We start from the raw sequence: 22753 nt of genomic DNA on the forward strand, positions 1-22753 counted from the left end.
CTGCAGTAGATCCGTTTTTTTCCAATTAGCTTTTTAAAATCTACCTAGCTAATTATATTTTAAACAAGGATGATAACATCCATAAAAACAAAGTTTGAAATCAAACGGAAGAGCAAACGAACGTACATGAACACTTACAAAGCAGGATATTAAATTAAGCAAAATATTGAAAAAAATGCGCAAATAAAGGATTCTGTATCAGGATATACTTACATTTGTAGGACTTGATTATAAAGATGCTTCGCTTAAAATATTGTAAATAAGGTTTAGGCCATTTAATTTGAATTATGAACAATACGTTTGATTTTTTTATCATAAACAAATTTATTAATTGATATAAGAATTAATAAGGTTTTAAAGAAAAGATAAGGAATTGTGTATGCTTGACCAAAGCAAAACGTTTAACATGATTAAGATATTTATTTCTCGTATTCATTCGAATCCGGTGGATAGGAACCGGTTCTCATCCATACGAAAAAACTATGTATAGCATCGTATTATATCCAGCTTTCTACGAATATAAAAATGTACAATCATAAGATAAAAACCAGTTTTTTTAGCCGGTGACTTCGGCACTTCGGGGCTAAAAAAAACTGGTTTTAATCTTATAATTGTACATACTATATCCGAAGAAAGCAGTTTATAATACGATGCGAGAAAAAACTATCATCACATCGTATTATAGACAGCTTTCTGAGGACATTAAAATGAAAAATTGCAATATTTCTTTTAAGGTCATTAATTATTTTGAGTTGCTTCCATATTCATGTATCAATTATTTTACAATTTGGCTTCGAAACCAATTAATATCCTACGGATTAGAAACTGAAAAAGCATATTTTTGAAGACAATTTTCAACGAATATTAAAATAAAAATATTAGATTAAAGCTAGTTTTGTTAGCCCAAAAGATGTTTGCTTATAACATTTTACCTTGTTGTAATAGGAATCATTGTTCCAAAAATCAGACGAATAGGAAAGTTATAGCATAAGGAAAGTTTTTAAAGAGTTAAAATTCAGCATGTTTTAAATTGACTTACACAATTTCTTGTAACGATAAATGAGTTGCTACGCTTCCCAAACTGTACCCAATCGATATAGAAATCATCATTAAAAGTTTGAAATCTATAGGACAATTCTAACCTGTATAAACTAACGAAAAGGGCCAACAGTTCCGGACCTACGGACAGATTCTGATTATAGAAAAGCTTAGCTTAAAAAAACATTAGTTTAACTTTAAGCACTTTTAACGTGTATATTCACTAAAAGGAACGTTTCACACCCCACTTGAAACAAAACATGCGTTAAAATGTTGTAATATGTAGGTTAAAAATGTAACTAATAACTATGCATTGTTTTTTTTTTAAATTCTCTTGTATGATAGAAATCGCGCAACTGCGCTACACACATCATAGAAAGCCACACAAAGCCGCCGCTTAGTCACGGAAACGGCCGTTTGTTCTTAAAAGTTATATTCTACATCTAGGATTATCTTAAGAGATAAGACAATGGATGATTAATTGATGTGCACCCCTTGTTATAATTAACAAAAGTATCCCTTGTGTAGATTGCAAGTAATGGTGGAAAGTTTGGATAATGTTATTTTGTCAGAGAGAGAGAGAGAGAGGGGACAATGGGATGTTTATTGCACTAGTCCTCAAAATTTTAATATCATTTTCTTATTCGTTGGCTTAACAACTTTGGAGACTTTAGTAAATTTTGATTGATTGCTTTATTAAGTTGAGGGTCTTAACGTTTCAACCACGAAATGTAATCTACAGAAGGGGTAATTTCGTGTATTAAGTTGTCAACTTCTTTCTTGAATTAGAACGTTTGTTCATCTCCAAAATGTGGCAAAACCCCTTGTTTGATTGCACGACCTTTGTCTGTTAATTTGTATAAAACCTGTTTGATATATTGGTTCAACAGGTGGCTGCGCCTTTACATATTTCAGAACATCAGAGAGCGATAGAGAGAAAGAGGGGACAATGGGATGTTTATTGCACTAGTCCCCAAAATTTTGATAACATTTTCTTATTCGTTGGCTTAACAACTTTGGAGACTTTAGTGAATTTTGATTGGTTGATTCATTAAGTTTCAACCACTAATTTTAATCTACAATTGGAGTAATTATGTGCCTCAATACGGGGAATATACATCAATTCATTGGCCATTGTCTTATCCCTTTAGATCCCTGAAAGAACACACAAACACCTTATTACTTTATTATAGAGGATAGCTTTCTCTGTGTGTGTGCATTCAATGAATTTCGCCTTTTTATTCCCCACAGGCTAAAAACTATATAGAGCAGAAATATATCAAAACTAGAGGTTACGCCCCTAGAGGCTTAAAGGAGTATTAGTGGTGGGGAGGGGAAAAGATACCCCTCCCCTCCCCAAATAATAATTAAAAGAAATTTAAAAAAAAAAATTAGGAGTGTCATTTTTTTTCTAGGACCTATGAAAAGCTATACACTATAAAGGAGAACAATATCGGTCCAGCGGTTAGCAAGATCCTGTGGTACAAAAAGACAGAGAGACATCCTGTTACTTTTATTTAAGGATAATTCTTAAAACAGGTGTCATGCAGGAAAGAAGGGGGCATTGAGCAGTTTATTTCAATAGTCTACTTATTATTCGTTGACTTCACAACTTTTGGGACTCATTATATTTTTATGAGTTTATTGTTTGTTCATTTAGTTGAGTGACCAAACGTTTCAACCACTAATCGTAATGTAGAGAAAGGCTAATTTTGTGTATCATTATTGGGGATGTACAACAATTTATCGGCCATGTCTTATCCCTTTACATTTCTGAAAAAAGTACTCTCTATTTTGAAAATGTATTACTATGAAAATAAGCTGTTATTATTATTTCCCCGCTACAATTTGTTGCGTGCCGGTCGGTCTAATTCTCCCCTCCCCATTCCCTTTAAAATTCTCGCCCACTTTCCATTCCCCAATTTACTGTGAACTATCTCAGGAAGGGAGGCAACATTGGACTAAAATTACACTAGTACCAAAGTTTTTAATGCATTTTGGATATTTGTATTTGAATGAAATTTTATAGTAATAGGATGTCTCATTGTCTGTCTGTCTGTTTGTAACGAAGAATCTCGCTAACCGCTAAACCAATGTGGTTCTCCTTTACAGTAGTGTAACTTCTTACAGGTCCAGGGAAAAAATTCCCCCCCTTTTTTTACTTTTTCCTTTTGAAATTAAAATAAAAATGGGATGGGGGGGGGGGGTCTAATTCAAGCCCTAATCACCTTTAGAGCCCCTGGAGGCCGATTGTGTAAGATTTAATAGCTAGAATTACAATAAATTCAATTGCAAATCCAAGACAGGCCTATACAGAATGTACATAATCCTGAAAGAAATATTAACTTTGCTTTAATGTATTGATGTAAAATTTCCAATCATTTCCATCCCCAACTCCCTGTGTAATTTCTCAGGGAGGGAGGGGACATTGGGCTGTTTATAACACTAGTACCCAAAGTCTTATAATAACGTTTTCTTACTCGTTGGCTTAACCACTTTGGGGACTTTTATTGAGTTTTAATTGGTTGGTTCAATTAATTGATTATTTAAGTGTCCAAACATTTCAACTACTCATTGTAATCTACAGATGGGGAGTAATTTTGTTTATTAGTATTGGGGATTGTCTTATCCCTTTAGATCCCTGGTAATTCCCCCCCCCCCCTTTTATTTGTGTGTTCTCTCTGTCAATGTACCTTGAAATTTTAAACAACAGCATTATAAATGAAAGGAGGAGGGGGGTATTTAATAAAGTTAATAAGATTAGAGAAATTTTAGTACTATTTAATCATTTAATCTATAATGCACTGTACTATAATATCTACTAGCGGCTTCGCCCCTAGCCTCTAGGGGCTTTGCCCCAAGAGGTGATAAAAAAATTAAGGCAAAATTCAATAAAGGACCAAGGAAATCTTCTACAAAACAAAAAGGACCAAGAAAATCTTCTACAAAAACAGGACCGAGGAAATCTTCAGCAAAAAAAAAAAAAAAAAAAAAAATTGGGGGGAATTTTTTTGTTTTTGGGGGGGTTAGGGGTGTCCCACCCCCCAAGAAAATAGCTTAAAACTACCACAGGACCAATAGGTATATACCCTGAAGAGTAGAATCCGATCGGTTCAGTTGTTACCGAGATCTTAAGCTTCAGACGGACGGATGGACAGACAGACATCAAGCTACTTTGTATTATAGATAATACACTGTACTGATCGGATTTTACTCTTCAGGGAATATACTACTGGTCCTGTGGTGGTTTTATGAGGGGGTATTTGCCCCCCACAAAATGAGCTTCGAGCACCATTTTACCCCTCCCAAACACAAATTACCCCCCTTACATAATTGATACCCCTCCCAAATAAAAAAGGTTGGACGCCCCTGACATGGTTGCATAGCTACAGCTGAAGACATTGCAATATGATGACGGGTAAGAAAATTCCGAAGATAGAAATGATGCAAAAGAGTACAAAAGATACACAAATTTTGATCTCAATTTTCATGTTTTTTTAAAAATGCACTATATAATAATAGCTATTAAAACAATTTTCAAGCATAAATTTTATCTTATTAGGCTAACAATTAAATAAGAAAATATGTTTACCATATGCAATTTGTGATCAAACACCTGATTGAAAAAAAGAATGCAAGACATAGTTTTTATTTTAAGAAAGACTAGGGGCAACGCCCACTAGAAGCCTCTAAGTGTTCTTAAGGTGGGAGGGGGATAAGTCAACCGCCCTTCTACTTTTTAATTTGAGTTTTAATAAGGAATATTAAAAAAAAATTGGGGGGGGATTTTAAATTGGGAAGGTTTAGATACGCTCTCCCAAAATAGTTAAAAACCTTCCCTGTAACTAAAAAAAAGCTTAATTGCACTGGAAACCCAAACAGATGTCATTTTTTTTATAAAAATGAAAAATTGGCGCATTTGTATAAACACTCATAACTTATCAATATTATGCATATAAAGGGGGAAAGAAAAAGAGAGGGGGGAGAACAAGTTTTAAGAATTCCTAATTACATAATAACCCAAACTACTGTCATCTTGCAATATTACTACATTTATTCTCCCTGAAAATATGGTCAAAGGTAGGGCAGCAGTGTGGAAAGAGGTTTAAGATGAGGTAGAAGGTAAGATTGAAGCAAGAGGGAAGAGGTACTGATTTACAGCATTAAGTGTTTCCCAACTCAGTGATTGAACTCAACAAAAAAAAGTTTCATAAGGACTGCTTAGGTTGCTTGACTTAATCCTGCATAGCAAACCCAGAATATTATTTGTTAAGATAAGCTCTTTTTGAATTAATTTAAGTTTTTTAATACTAATTTATTTAAATTTGGCTTTGTAAATTATTATTTGTGGTATGAAAAAAATTATATAAGAATATTCATTCAGATTTGTTTCATTGAAATGGTGGATCTTAACAAACAGTGGAGGTTACATGTAATTGAAGCAGGGGGTGTGGAGGGGTTGGGAATATTTGGGGAAAATCCTAAGGGGGGAGCATAATGTGGGATGAGGCTACAACCCAATGCTAGTGTTGGGAGGAACTTTAAGACACCTTCCTATGATAAACTAAGAGAGCCCTGCTGGAACAACTAATTAACATCAGATACGGGTGTCCATTGGATGAGAGAATAGATCTAACCAGCAGCAATGGTTTGACTGTATTAGGGGCTGCCTATAAACAGGTTGCAGAGATTGCAAGCAGATGCACAGAATCAGGTACAATGTATGTCACATCTAGAATTGAAGCCATGCAAAGAATTGTTGCATTGAAAAATTAAAAGATAACTAGTTATTGAGGAAAATTCATCTACCAATAAAAATAAAATTCCAAAAAATAATTTTTTTAGAGGGTGTAATATTGTTTTTTCTAGGGACAATTTCTCTTAGGGTGGTGGTATCCTCCCCCAAAAAGTTGTAAAGCTTCCCAGGACCTATTCTGAGCCAGCCTGCAGATTCGGATGATCATGAGATTGTCAGAACCAAAACATCCAAAATTAAGATTATGAGAAAAAATTCTTTCATCCAGAAGCAGATGTTTATTCAACATTTCCATCTGCTTCTGGATGAAAGAATTTTTTCTCTTAATCTTAATTTTGGATGTTTTGGTTCTGACAATCTCATGATCATCCGAATCTGCAGACTGGCTCAGAATAGGTCCTTTATGAAGGTCGTGGAAGTAGGGGGTAGGTTGATGTTGGTTTGCTGAAAGAATTAAATATTAATATGTGAACCCTCAGTTTAAACCTAAAGCTTTATCCTAGCTACCAGCCTTAGTTTTCCCTCCCCTTAATTTAGATACAATATGGGTTAGGTTACAATATTTACTTTATAAAGAGAAATGGCAGCTCTACCTGTATATTGGATAGTGCCAGCCTAGATTTCTCTTAAGAGCCAGCAGACATTATAGATAGACGGTCTGAAAAAAGATTTGTTTTTGAATAATTGGAAAAAAGAAAGAACAGACTGATTATTTATAATATCTGCCGCAGTAGACTGAAAGCAACCTTCTGTTCTGGCTCGACCTAAAAATGGACAGCCATTAGATTGGACTGCACACTCTGGGGAGGAAAGAAAAGAACATAGGGTTGCAATCAGACCACTGCATATTTTACAATATTTTGTTAGTGGGGAAAGGGGCAACTCAAACCGGTCTTGAAGCCTATTACCTTACAATATTAACAGTAAGGTATATTTAAAGTGTTTGACCTACTTTAATTTTGTTTATGCTATTTCATGTCATTTTTGAACTTAAACTTTGTGTTTTTTTTTATTTATATCCATACCCGTATATAGTCTGAAAGAAAAATAGAAATTGGTAGATAATTTTAAATTCTTAAATTTTTTAACTTGAGGCAGAAATTATCTAATTGCAAGGCTTCAATCTCTGCCTTAGCGGCTGTCATCTCTTGTGTGAGTTGGACACCAGCTGCACGGGCTCGATTTTCGGCCATGTTGGCAGCTGCCAGCTGATCTTCATATCGGCTGGAGTCCTCTCTGAGTTGGTGTTCAGCCAGCCTGGCTTGAGCCATAGCCCAGTCCGATCTCTGGCTTTCCCGCTGGGCCTTCTCCTTGGACATCTGTGCTTGTTCCTTGGTGAGCTCCAGGAGTTCTAACTTCTGGTTGGATTGGTCCAGTAGGTTTAAATACATGTTTTCCATGATGTGCATGCGTTTTATCTCATCCCGGGCCTGTGACAACAGGTTTTTCAGCTTTTTAAGCTTAGTAACCGAAATTCGGCAACATGGCACAAGCTGCTTTAGCTTGTAGGCTTCAGCGGCTGGTCCCATTTTTGTGGCCAGCTCAAAGGCCTTGGCTTTAAAAGTCATTAGCATTGCTATGGCTTCCTGCTCTGACATATTGCCCATGCTCTCCTCCTAGCTATCTACTTCATTTTCCAACAAAAAGGGGCGGGCTAATGTGGCCAGGTACCGGCTCTTTATTTTGTCATCAGGGAAGTTTTTGTAGAATGTTTCTACACCGAGCCGGAGCGTCTCGACGACCTAAAAATGGACAGCCATTAGATTGGACTGCACATTAACTGACAGAGTCATTCAAAGCATTTGATGTCCCACACCTATAAGTAAAAATGGATTCCCTCCATCCATCAGTAGGTTGCATATCTCCCTCTGTCACTTACCTAGATTTGATAATTGCATACATTTTAATATTCATGTAGACAAAGATTTAAAACCACAATTGTTGGAAACATTTCTTAATTGAAACATGATCATATAAAATGGTGATAAATATATCAATTAAACATTTCTTAATTAAAATATGATTATATAAAATGGTAATAAATATATTAATTAATCATAAATTGATATTTACAGAAGTTAAATGACACTAGACACAGTTAATCATGTAGTCTAAACTAAAGAATTCCTACCGGTAAGTCTAGCTTTCTACTTATACTTTCAAAATATAAATACACTGCTGTCAATTTTTTGATGGCCTATAACCTTATTTGGTTATGAAGTTCCCTTTCCTGCACTTTCCTATTTGCTATATTCCTCACTTGCGGCTACGCACCTAGAGGCCCCTAGGGGCACTTGAGGAGGTGGGAGTTAATTTGATGATAACCCAATTTCTTATTTTAGATTTTAAAAGAAAAAGTTAAAAAATATTTTGGGGGGTGGAAAGTTTTTTTTTGGGGGGGGGGGGGGTTGGGGGTGTCCCACCCCCCAAGAAAATAGTTATAAACCTTCCTGGGACTTATGAGAAAATACCCTGTAAGGAGAACCCGATCAGTTCAGCAGTTAGCGAGACAGACACACAGACAAACAAACATCCTGTTACTTTAGTATAAAGATTTCCCTCTTTTGTTATTTGGAGCTACATTTGCTTCATATGTTTTAGGCCCTTGTAGAAGATTCCATAATCAATGGCTCCCTCCATTTTTTTCAGCCAGAAGGCCTCATACAGTTGAAGCTTTTGGACATATTTGTCATAGACAGATTTGCATTTGAGCTGTTGGTGTCATTATTTGATGGCCAATAACCAATAATTTCAAATATAAAATGAATGGTGGTTTCATTCCCTTGGAGGTAGTGGAGGGTCTAGGGTAATTTTTTTATAAAACATTAATTAATAAGAGGATAATGGCCATCAAAATATTGACAACACAAACAGGGCAATAAGCTCAACTGTCCATGACAAATATGTCAGAAAGCTTCAACTGCATGCATGAGACATCCTTTGGTTGCAAAAAAATGGAAGGAGTCAACAATGGTAGAACCAGCTGCAAGGACCTCATTAACATGAAGCACATGTAGCTTAAAATTAATAACAAAAGACTAAAGCATAGGAGGGAAATGGGGAATCTAGCTCATAGGGAAGCACAGGAAAAGGAAATTCATAACAAAACCATTCCTTTTAATATTTTTTAAAATTGTGATGTTACATGTCTCACTTTTTTTTAACATTTTCAAAAATAAGGAGAAAATTTGCCTCCAAAAAATTGACAGGAGTATATTTACATTTTGAGATTGTTTGCAGACAGCTAGACTTACATGTAGGCATGAAAAACTATTGAACTGATCCCTTAAATTACAGGGTGCGGCACATAAATCCGGACTTTTTTAAAACGGCCATAGCGCCAAGACTACTTGACCGATCAGGGTGTTTGACCCCACTATGAAAAGCTTAGGTAATGACCTTTTTACCCATAAAAATCTTTGGACGATGTATGACGTGTACTACGAGCTGGCAGCGCATATATTCAACTAGGCAAATTTGAAATGCGCAGGTTGCTCATGAAACTTGCTGAAGGTACTGTTAGATACATAGGTTAGGTACTAGAAATTACTAGAGTACTTTTTTCAAGTTGGCTTGGCCGTAGTACTCCGGCAAATTGATACGTGGTAGATTGTAAGATGGTAAAAACGCCAAAAATCTTAAAAATTTCACGATTCTCGTCTACAAAGGCCCATATGAAACCCTGAATCTCATTTTAGACTATGGGTTGCGCTGACAACCCTAGCTAAATCTTCATGCCATTTCCAAAAAGCTATAAAGCGTTGTTCTAGCTCAACTGTGGCCCAGATAAGAGCCGCCGTGTCGAAGGGTAGCTTGAAAGATGGGAATTTAGATCCTGCGGTTACTCACGTCCCTAAGGAAATAATGCCTCCTAGCAGCCCAGATCTTAATCCATTAGACTATTTGACCCACAGCTACTTAGAAGCATGCACCAATAGACGTGCCTATACCACAAAGACCTCCCCTATTGCCACTATCTAGGAGAACTTCGCCAGCTTGTACAGGGACATGGTGACCAGGGCCTGTGGGCGGTTCAGGGGGCGGGAAGGGGCGGTTATAGAGGCTAGCGGCGGTTTTATTGAATAATCTAATAGTCATTTCCCTAGTAGTTTTGAAATCTGACAAGTAGTGACAAAACCTTGTCTAATCTGAGTTTTGACAGGTTTTCCTCAGGTTTTAATCTGCCCGCCCCTCATCAATCAACTCTGACATTTGATTACATTTCGTCAGATTGTAATCTGACAAAACCTGTGTTTTTGCGCAAAAAGGTACTAAAACTCAGATTACTCAGGATTTGCCGCCAAATTTTTAATCTGTCAGGGGGGATTTCAGATTATAATCTGACGAATCTGACTCAATGTGAGCAAAGTTCAGGTGATTAAGATCGTAATCTGTGATTAAATTGACCCTCAAAATTTGCCCAGTTAATCCCTTATCTGACATTTGATGACAACCAGTCATACTCTAACCTGACATTTGATGACAAACAGTCATACTCTAATCTGACATTTGATGACAAACAGTCATACTCTAATCTGACATTTGATGACAAACAGTCATACTGTAATCTGACATTTGATGACAAACAGTCATACACTAATCTGACATTTGATGACAAACAGTCATACTGTAATCTGACATTTGATGACAAACAGTCATACTCTAATCTGACTTTTGATGACAAACAGTCATACTCTGATCTGACATTTGATGACAAATGGTCATACTGCCATCTGACTTTTAGTGACAAAAAGTCATACCCCAATCTGACATTTGATGACAAACAATCATACTATAATCTGACATTTGATGACAAACAGTCATCCTCTAATCTGACATTTGATGACAAACTGTCATACTCTAATCTGACATTTGATGACAAACAGTCATACTCTAATCTGACATTTGATGACAAACAGTCATACTCTGATCTGACATTTGATGACAAATGGTCATACTCTAATCTGACATTTGATGACAAACAGTCATACTCTAATCTGACATTTGATGACATACAGTCATACTCTAATCTGACATTTGATGACAAACAGTCATACTCTAATCTGACATTTGAAGACAAACAGTCATACTCTAATCTGACATTTGATGACAAACAGTCATACTCTAATCTGACATTTGAAGACAAACAGTCATACTCTAATCTGACATTTGATGACAAACAGTCATACTCTAATCTGACATTTGATGACAAACAGTCATACTCTAATCTGACATTTGATGACAAACAGTCATAATCTAATCTGACATTTGAAGACAAACAGTCATACTCTAATATGACATTTGATGACAAACAGTCATACTCTAATCTGACATTTGATGATAAACAGTCATACTCTAATCTGACATTTGATGACAAACAGTCATACTCTAATCTGACATTTGATGACAAACAGTCATACTCTAATCTGACATTTGATGAAAAACAGTCATACTCTTATCTGACATTTGATGACAAACAGTCATACTCTAATCTGACATTTGCAGACAAACAGTCATACTCTAAACTGAATTCAAGTGAAAAGTAGTCATACTCTAATCTGACTCTTAATGACAAATAGTCATACTCTTTATTTAAACAAATAATAATTCTGATATTTTGATTTTAATAGCAATAAATTTTACGAAATTAAATAATTTTTACACAAAAAATATAAAACTATAAAATTAAGTGATGGTATTCTTCAAAAGTTTCTGGTTGTTCTAGTTGTGAAAATGGGTCAACAGAAGTAACTATCATAAAAGATTTTGTACTTATGTAACAATCTTTTAATTAAGTTATTCTATTGAAAGTTGTCTCTTTCTTGGTTTCTCATTTCTTTGTTTGTGTGGTAAATGCATCAAAAAATGTTCATCAACAATTTAAAAATAAGTTATGATGTAGTTTTAAGATTTTCAAAACCACTTCAACACCAGACTAAAATAAATTAACAACCTGACATTGAAGTGATTCTAAAATTTTGTGTTAAATTAATTATTGACAATAGGTAAACTAATAATCAACAAATAATATCTAAAGGGATAGTTACATAAAGTGCATTTAAAAAGTTTGATGGCCAGCATAAGTTACAAAAATACCATCTAACATATATAATTTTGTATTAAAATGAAAAACAATCAATAGGCACCACTGGACTAGTCATTTTTAAAACTACCTGGTAGAAAATTGAAATTATTTCAAATGTAAGTCCTCTAGATAAACTATTGAACATTAAAAATATGAAGTTTACTAATTTCAAGTTTAAATGCATTTCTTGCAACTACACCTTTGATGCAAAAATAAGGAAAAATTTAATACTATTAATTAGATATCTATGAATATTTTATTTGAACATTCAATTAAACAAATTAAACAATTTATTAAACTAAATAATAATATTATATCAGAAAAAAAGAAACTAAAAAACACAGAATATGCAACAATATTTTTGTTTTTATTAATGTTGCTATGATCAAGATTCATATTGTGATATATTTTGAAGTAGTTTCTATATTTTTTTAATACTCCCCCCCCCCCTATAAAGTTTTTTTGCCTCTTATTTTGAATGTTAGATTTACAAAATTTCTTTTTAAATTACACAAATATGCAATCTTTACTGTAATTTTTTTACTCCTAGATGCCACCAATTTTTTTGCACGAAACACAAAGTAACATTGATTATAATCCTACTAAAACCTTTTTTTAAATGCCTCGGTACTTAAAATCTAAAGTGTTCTTCTAACTTTAATTTTACCTAATTTTAAATGAAAATTTTTAAAAATTTCAGTCTGTATGTTTGGCATGTAACATCCAATTAATATTTCAAAATAATATTCAAAGATTTTAAGCCAACAAATTAGAGATTATAGAACCAGTATAATTTCCAGTCCAATGTCCACTCCCTTTGTGGTTTATGCAAATAACTTGATTGTTATATAACACAAAAATTTAACCACAAAAACGATTATCTAGAAAAAAAACTAACTGGAAAGGATATCTAAAAAAGATACAACACAAAATTTTTTTTCCAACTATATAAATTCAATATAGTTTTTTTTTATATTTTTTTTTTCCTTTTAAAACCTAAACTATCTATCTATTGAAAGTACAATTCATATATTTGTTTCTCCTTATATAAAGGTAACAGGATGTCTATATGAGAGTGTCAGTTTGTCTGTTAGTACAATGGGATCTCTCTAACTGCTGAACCAATATGGTTCTAATTAACAATGTAGCTTCTCATAGGTCCTGAAAAGATGTTTTTTACCTTTTCTTTATAAAACTAAAATTGAATATTAAGGGGAGTTGATTCGTCCCCCCCCCCCCCCCATTAGAGGCTTTTAGGGGTGTAGCCGCTAATTAGAAACAAAATACAGGGAGGGAAAAACCATAGGCATTTTAATACACTATTCCCCAATGTTTTATAATAACCTTTCCTTGTTCTTTGTCTCGCCAGCTCTAGGGATATTTATTGTATTTTTATTGATTGGTTCATAAAGTTGAGTGTTCAAACGTTTTAACCACTTATTTCAATCTACAGATGGGTTAATTTTGTGTATTATCATTGGGGATATACAACAACAATTTATCGGCCCTTGCCTTATCCCTTTAGATCCCTGAAGAAAATAGCAATATCTAATGAAACTCAGGGATAAGACAATGGCAGATAAATGGATGTACATATCAATGGCACACAAAATTACACCTTCTGAAGATTAAAATTAGTGGTTGAAACGTTGAACACTCAATTTAATAAATCAACCAATCGTAATTTTGTAAAAGTTATTAAACCAACGAATGAGAAAACATTATCATAAAACTTTGGGTACCAGTGTTATAAACAGCCCAATGTCAAAGTAGGGAAAAAGAAAGTACAAAAAGTTTTATCACCAAATTTTCCAGAGAGGGAGGGAACAATGAGCTATTTATTACACTGGTCCCCAAAGTTTTTTAATAACGTTTACTCATTCGCTGATTTAACAACTTTGGGGACTTTTACTAAACAAAATTGTGTAAACAAAAAAGTGGAAAATCAACCCGCCTTAACATACATCTCCAATGATGATGCACAAAATTACCCCTTCTGTAAATTATAATTAGTAGTTCAAAATTGGAGACTCAAAATGAGTAAAAAAGTCCCTAAAGTTGTTGTGCCAATGAATGAAAAAACGTTAAAGATTTAACAGGAATTCAAGGGATAAACCAATGGACAAAACATTTATTCATATCCCAAATGATGATAAACAAGATAATCCTACTGTAGAATAAAATTATTGGTTGAAAAATTTGCACTCTTCTAATGTAGAAAAAAAAACATTCAAAAATTAATAAGAAAAACCTGTAAGTGTTGTCAACCGAAGATAACTTTGGGTGCCAGCGTAATTTAAAGCCCAATGTCCCCTCCCTACCTGGTCAAAAAGAGAGGGAGGAGACATTGAACTGTATATTACAATAATACCAAAGTTTTAGTTCATTCGCTCTACACTTTGGGTACTTTTATTAAATTTGATTAGTCAATTAATATACCAGCAGTGTCCAAACGTTTTAATCAATAATTATAGAATTTAGAAGGGGTATTTTGATGTATCATCCATTATTTTATCCCTTTTATCACTGACAATGTTATACGTCTCTGAAAAGCAGGTAGATTCTAAGCTGTGAAGGATTAATTGTAGTATTAATTATAGACAGTTGACCAATAGTATTGGTCATCTTTTAGCTAGGCTACTTCAAGTAAGAGCATCATCTAAAAATCAGTCTACTAAAATGAATATCAGGAAATATCTCTCAATTTTATAAATGCACCTCAGCCCCCCCCCCCCTCCCCCTTATATTAAACTTTCCAAAATTTCACCTAAACATATCAAAGGACACTTGAACTAATTGATAAAATTAAAATGTTTTAAATGAATGTGTGGACTTTCTGATAACATTTATAGAATAATTATGAAAAGTTTGAAATGGATAGAACATTTTAACATGTAAAATTAATGAAATATAACAATTATGTATGGACAAACAGACCCTAACTATATAAAAAGCTTCTCTTTTGACGAGGAAACATACTAAAGCGAAGCTCCAAAGTAGTAAAACCAGGGAAAAGGGATTGGATACTAACAAACAATTCTAAGTAAAAATATCCCCACAATCTCCTTCCCCTTTTTCTGCAGTTATTACCCACTTCACTTCATTTACATCAAGAAACAAGTTTTACGCCAACTCTATGCCAACAACATATTTATCAAAAAAAAATAATATTTGTTGATTATCAATAGGATAATTCTAGCTAACCGGACTGACCCCAATTATACAAAGTCGCTTTAAAAAAAAACCAGGGATCTAAAGGGATAAGAAAATGGCTGATAAATTGATGTACTTCCCCAATGATCATACACAAAATCACTGTTTCTGTAGATTAAAATTATTGGTTGAAACGTTTGAACTTTCAACTTAATGAAACAACAAATCAAAATTAACTAAAGAGCCTAAAGTTGAAAAGCCAATGAATAAGAAAACATTTTTATAATAATCTGAGGACTAGTGTAATAAACAACCCATTGTCCCCTCTTTCTCTGAAAAAAAAAACAGTATAGTAGTTGGGGAGGGAGGGGACATTGGGCTCTTTATTACTATAGTCCCCAAAGTCTTATGATAATGTTTTCTTATTCATTGCAAACTTCGTTGAAAACTTTGGGGACTTTCAACCAATAATTGTAATCTACAGAAGGGATAATTTTGTGTACCATCATTGGGGATGTACATCAAATCATCGGCCATTGTCTTATCCCTTTCGATCCCTGAAAAGAAGTTAGCTATGCATAAGTAACAATTGTTAAATGTCTAAGCTTTCCTATAATTCTGGTTGATCTTTCCATATGTCCGTTCAAAACGCTTAGCTCTTTTGAATAATTTAGATATGTCATAATTGTCCTATCAAATTCAAACTTTTCATGATGATTCAAACAGTTAGGTACGATCTGAGAAGCGTAGTATTCAATTCAAGTATTTTATAAAGATGCATGCTTGTCATTCTTGTTCAAGGGCGTGCAAGCATATTTAAATAGAGAGGGGGGGAAATAACCAGTTTGTAAATACTAGACTTTGCAACATTAGAAACAAGGATGACAATATCCACAAGAAACAAAGCAAAAAACTAATTATTAGAGAGGATGGTCAGCTGATATGGAAAAGAAAAAAAATATGAAATAAATTTTAGTACTAAATATTTAAGGGGTCAATATTAAATATTAGCATCGCCCACTTAGAGTTACTGACGGACTGATGGACAAAGATAATCATAGAGTAGCTTTGCTACAAAATAGAAGTGGAAAAAAATTTAAGTACCAAATATCTAAGCGGTCTATTTTAAACATTAGCATTGCCCACATAGAGTTACGAACAGTCTAAAGGACAAAGATAATTATAGAGTAGCTTTGCTAAAAATAGAAGTGGAAAAAAGTTCAAATTAATATAGTCGTCGACTATATAGCTGTTAAAATGATAGCCTTGGCAGACATATTATCGTCAATCTATTTTTTCAAGTATATTACTTAGAGAATCAATTTGAATATCTTCAGGGAGGAGGGTAAAGTATCCAAAGTTTTAAAATCACGTTGATCTATTCGCTGGATTAAAAACTATACTTTTATTAAACTTTACTTATAAAGGGATGGCTACCCCCCCTATCCAAAAAAAAAGCTTGGACGTCCTTGATACCACGAGTTTTTAGGAGGTAATTAAGTTAGGTCTGTACATCCGTAATTAATAAATTCTGTCCCATTGCAATGCATTAGTTTCAAGCTTTGCACGATAAATAGTTGGCTGGTTTTGCTTTGCTACTTATTGTTGAAATTGTACTTGGTTAGAATAAGTATAGCTAGTTTGAAGTGCACTTTTATTTTATAGCTGTATATTATTAAAATAAGAAACATATATTGCTGCGGTATTTCTTCTATTAGAAATAATTACAGAATGCTATTGTTATGTTAGTATGGATAGGATTTCATAGTTCTTATTAGACTATCTATTTAAAATATTTTGCTTCGCTAATCATGATCATAATTTTCCTTATTAATATAAAATTGTCAGCTAGATTTTCTTCAAGAGACGGAGAGGGAGGGAGGGAGAGAGAGGGAGGGAAGGGGGAGAGAGAGAGAGAGGGAGAGAGAGAGAGAGAGAGAGGGAGAGAGAGAGAGAGAGGACAATGAGCTGTTTAAAACACTTGTTCTCAAAGTTTTATATTTACGTTTTCTTATTCGTTGGCCAAACAACATTGAGAAATTTAAATGAAATTAGATTGGTTGGTTATTAAATTGAGTGTCCAAATACTTTTACCACTAATTGTAATCTACAGAAGGGGTAAATTTGTGTTTTAAAATTGGAGATGTACATCAATTTTTTAGCCAGTCTCTTATCCATTAAGTTCCCTGTATATTTCAGGACATAAATACTAGGACGTCCAAGCTTTATTTTTTTGGAGGGTGGTTAAAATGAGGCCCTTCGAAGGTCAGAGGGGAGGAAATTGGGGATCAAATGTACTTTCAAAATTTTTTGGGGGGAGGGTATATAATAGTTAGTTCTATATAGCTGTACATCTTATAGACAAAAAAAAACTTCACTACTTAGAAATAAATTGTTCATAAATGTACAATTATTAGTAGTGCATATTATATCTGCACTACTTGACTTAATTTTTAAAAGCAAAGCTTTTCTATTATTAGTGTCAGTTCGTCCGTAGTAACTGGTAGCTTTTTCCGTTAATTTAGGCAAGTTAGAATTGTCCTATCGATTTCAAACTTTGCATGATTATTACTGTAGTAGTTAGGTACGACTTAGAAAGCGTAGCAACTCTATAATCGTTACTAGAATGTCCGTAAGTTCATTTTAAACATGTTGATTTTTATCTTTTTTAATAATATAAATTTATTTCATATCCGATTGACTGAAATACTGATTCCTAATAAAAAAGGTACAATATTATAAGCGAAGCATCTATATAATCAAGTCAGAATTCTGTATTTAAGAAGTTTTGTTACAACAAGGATGACAACATCCATAAAAGCGAAGTACTGAAACGGTAGGTCAAACGGACATTAACACTTGTATAGTGTCTGAACTGAATAGTCAGAATATAAATGTATAAGAGGCAAAGCAAAATTGTAAATAAATTTGATGAAAAACTGCTTGATACAGGATAATGTTTATGGACAGTCCTACATTTTTAGGACTTGATTATACAGTTGCTTCGCTTGAATATTGTTCTTTGTTGTCTTCGGAATCAATATATCAAAAATCACATCAAAAATTTGTTTTCAAAAAAGTAGAAAAATCAATGTTTAAAATGGACGTACGGACATTTTGGTAATGCTGATAGAGTTGCTACTCTTTCTAAATTGTACCTAACTACTACAGGAATCACCATGCAAAGTTTGAAATCGATAGGACAATTCTAACATGCCTAAATTAACGAATAAAAGCTATCTATCTCGGACGGACGGACGGACGGACCGACCCTATTTATAGAAAAGCTTCGCTTTTAAAAAACGTTGTCTGGTAGGCAATGGTGTGCAAGCTTTTTCAAATGGGGAGGGGGCAAATACCCAGATTTAGAATACTAGACTGCGAAATATTAATAACAAGGATGACAACATCCATAAAAGCGAAGCTCTGAAATGGAAGGGCAAACGAACATTAACACTTGTAGATTGTCAGAACTGAATTAGCAGAATATTAATGCATCAATACAAACAATATTGTAAGTAAATTTGTTGCAAAACTGCATAAATAAACTGTTTAAGGACATACTTACATTTTTGGGACTTGTTTATAGAGATGCTTTGCTTATAACACTGTACCTTGTTGTAATAGGAATCAGTTTTCAAAAAATCAGAAGAATCGGATAATTTTAACATACAAAATTTGTTGTCAAAAAAGTTAAAAATCGGCATGTTTCAATGCACGTACAGACATTCTGGTATTGATTATAGAGTTGCTACGCTTTCTAAATTGAACCGAACTACTACAGGAATCATCATGCAAAGTTTGAAATCGATAGGACAATTAACTAACCTGTTTAAATTAACGAAAAGAGATAACTCTCTGTGACTGACGTACGGACGGACGGTCGTACGGACGGACCGACCCTAATTATAGAAAAGCTTCGCCTTTAACAAGAAAGATAACATCCACAAGAAACAAAGCACAAAACTTATTATTATAGAGAGGATTGTGGGCTGATAAAAAAGAAGAAAATATGAAATAAATTTTAGTACCAAATAATGGGTACAGTCCCTTTCGTGAAAACGCCTCTTAAGGGGCATTTCTTCTTATTTTCACATTAGTTTTTCTAATTTATTTTAGGTTAGGTTATTTTAGGTTTAGGTGAATTTCCCGCATGGTTAGAGCCCCCCGCATGGGCTATAAATAGGGGAAAAGCTACTGTGAAAATACGACGAAACACCCCTTAAGAGGCATTGCCACGAAAGGGACTATACCCCAAAAAATTAAGCAGTCTGTTAGTTTACAACATTGCATCGCCATCCATAGTGTTACGGTCGGACTGATGGACAAAGAGGATTAATGAGAGAATTGTAGAGTTCTACACAACTTATAATCATTACTTTATTTTTATCCAGGGATAATAGGAGATAAGTCAATTGACTATATTTTGATATACGGCCCTAATGCAATGATAATAAATGAAGAAAGTTGAGGAAGGGGAAATTACACTAGAACCCAAAGTTTTAAAATCAAGTTTTTAATCGTTGGATATAAAACTTTGGGTACTTAAATTAAATTTTTATTTGGTAGTTTTTTTAAAAAGCTTTCAACTAATAATTTTAATTTACAGAAATGGTAATTAATTATGTTTGTTTTATCCTTTAAGATCCCTGACAAAGTTTCCCCTTCTGTAGATTAAAATTATTGACCAAAAATTAAGACAAAGCAATCAAAATTCATGGAAATAAAATAAGATAATGCGGTTATAAAACTTTGGGTACCAAAATGCGGTTATAAAACTTTAGGTACCAATGTAATTTACGGTCAAACGGCCCCTCCTTCAAAAATATAAAAAAATTGAAATAATTATGCCTAACAAACAGCAACCCAATTTCAACTATATCCAATGGCCGAGTTATTGATGTATATCCCTAATGATGATTTACAAAAGAACCCCTTCTGTAGATTACAATTAGTATTTGAAACGTTTGAACACTCAACTAAATATTACACAAACCAATCAAAATCTAATAAGTCCCCAAAGTTGTTAAGCCAACGAATAAGAAACGTTTTTATAAAATTTTGGGGACCTAACTTTCGATGAAGGTATGTGGGAATCTTAACCCTATCTTATATTTTATTTGTTTAGGAAGGGTAATAAATCAGGGATGTTAAGGGATAAGACGATAATACAATAGACAATAAATTGATGTACATACCCAATGATGATAAACAATTACCCCATATGTAAATAAAGTTTATCTGCTACCAACCAACCACAATTCAATAAAAGTACTCAAAATATTTGTAGCAAGGAATAAGATCGAATAAGGTGGTAATAAGATTTTGAGTACCAGTGTAATTTACAATTCCTTGTCCCCTTCCCTGGATATAAATTGATCATAAATGCTTGATTAAATCCCCCATATCTTCTTATACTCTATCATTCTTAACCCAAGCTACTTCAACTCCGCCCATTTCCTTATTAGTATCCAAAACGTTTGGGATTTGATAATATACACAAATTTAAAACAAAATGTATTAATCATTTACTAAGTTATTGTTCTTACCTCTTGATTTACTTTTAGATGATCATGTTGACGTTTTTCGTTCTATATATTTTTTCTCTCTTTGGTTTAAGGTTAAATGAATTATAATTAAACATTGCTAATAAACAGCCAAATTTCAAACCGTTAAATTGCAGCATTTGAATTTAACTGTTTAAAGCACTATTTAAATAAACAATAGAAATATAATTTGAACTTTGAGTTGGAATTCCTTATTTGAATAGTTACAATTAACTTATTATTAAACAACACTTATTACATTGAATCATTGCATCAAAACTCACGTAGTATCTTCACACTGTAACCTGTTTTTCACAACTGGCTGACCGAATGGAAGTGCGCGCTCGCACACACACATACACAAACCATTCACCCATTCTCTAATGACTAAAGGTTACCTTGCGGTTATTAGAGAGAGAGAGAGATTTCAATTCAACCAATAATTTAAATCTACAGATGGGGTAATTTTGTGCATCACAATTGGGTATATTCTTCAATTTATTGGCACTTGTCTTATCTCTTTAGATCCCTAGCGGTTATACTTATTTAGATTGACGTATCTAACAATTTAGGTTAAGTTGTGTACATTTCAAGTTGTTAAGGTAGCGAATAAGAAAACGTTATTATAAAATTATGGGAACTAGTGTAATAAACAGCCAATTATTCCCTTCCTTTCTGCAGACTAAACCACTGGGAGGGAGGGGGGGATTGTTTCTCCATTGAAAGTTTGAGAATAAAATGCCTATTCTTTTTCATATTTTCCATTTCACATTTTTTATTTGGTAGAATGCAGGGAGGGAGGAGACATTGGGCTGTTTATTACACTGGCCCCCAAAGTTTTTTAATAACGTTTTCTAATTGGTTGGCATAACAACTTTGGGAACTATTATTGATTTTTTTGGTTGATTAATTAAGGTAACTTTTCAACCACTTATTGCTTTCTACAGAAGGTGTATTTTTGTGTATAAATATTGGAGAATTACATCAATTTATCGGCCATTGTCTTGTCCCTTTAGATCCCTGAGTAGAATTAGATCAATCATGTCCATATCTAGCGAAGCATTTTGTTGGAACATCCAGGGACCTTGGGGGATAAGACAATGGCCTAAAAATCATTGAAATTTCCCCAATAGTGGTTAACAAATTTACCCCTTTTGTAGATAAAAATTATCAGCGGAAAAGTTTGGACACTCCTAGTATATATTGTAGCATTTTAAAAAGCGCATCTTTTCTATAATTAGGACTGTTCCGTCCAAACGTCTATGTATATACGAAACGATAGCTTTTATTGTTAGTTTAGGCATGTTAGTTGTCCTATTGATTTCAAACTTGGCCTAATGATTCTATAACAGTTAGATACAATTTGAAATCGTGGCAACTCTAATAATTACCAGATTCCTGGGACAAAATGATAGCGAAGCATCTCCACAATCAAGTCTAAAAATAAACAGAATTCTGTATTTAAGTAATTTAGAACATATTTACATACAATTTTGTTCAGACTTATTCATTTAAATTCAGCTTATGAAGTTCTGACACTCTACAATTGTAAATGTTCGTTTGTCTTTTGCTTCTATAGATGTTGTCATCCTTGTTTTTATATAATAGTAATTCTATACTATAAGAACATAATAGTAATATTAAAATAATTGAGGGGGGGGGGGTTTCAAGACAATTTCTTTATTTCTCTTGGGAGGTTGAGTTACCAACACCAAACCCTTCCCTAAACATATAATAAGATTTACTGTAAAGGATAACTATATCGGTTCAGTGGTTAGAGAGATATTTCGCTATGGATAAAAAAAACATACTACTTTTTATTAAGTACATAAAATGCCTTTAAAAAAAACACTTTAGACCACTCTGTTACTAAAAAATATTTCCAGTATGGCTTTAATAGTTATTTTTCGCATCGTATTATAAACGGCTTTCCGCGGAAATAGAAAGTACAATTATGAGATTAAAACTAGCTTGTTTAGCCCCGAGGTGCCAAAGGCACCGGCTAAAAAAACTGGTTTTAATCTCATGATTGTACATTTTTATATTCGTAGAAAGCTGGATATAATACGATGCTAGACATAGTTTTTTCGTATGGATGAGAACCGGTTCCTATCCACCGGATTCGAATGAATACGAGAAAACCGATTAGCATCTGCTAGATTAGAACAGGGTCTC

General features: G+C 33.6%; 1 protein-coding gene across 3 annotated transcripts in view; it reads left to right on the forward strand.

Moving 5' to 3' along the window:
* mbo (Nuclear pore complex protein Nup88) overlaps positions 1 to 22753 on the forward strand; it is a 136098-nt gene that overhangs the window by 26962 nt on the left and 86383 nt on the right. The gene's annotated exons all lie outside the window — the stretch shown is intronic.

Source organism: Acartia tonsa, chromosome 4, assembly GCF_053477335.1.
Source record: "Acartia tonsa isolate MP-2025a chromosome 4, ASM5347733v1, whole genome shotgun sequence".
NCBI classification, from domain to species: Eukaryota; Metazoa; Arthropoda; class Copepoda; order Calanoida; family Acartiidae; genus Acartia; species Acartia tonsa.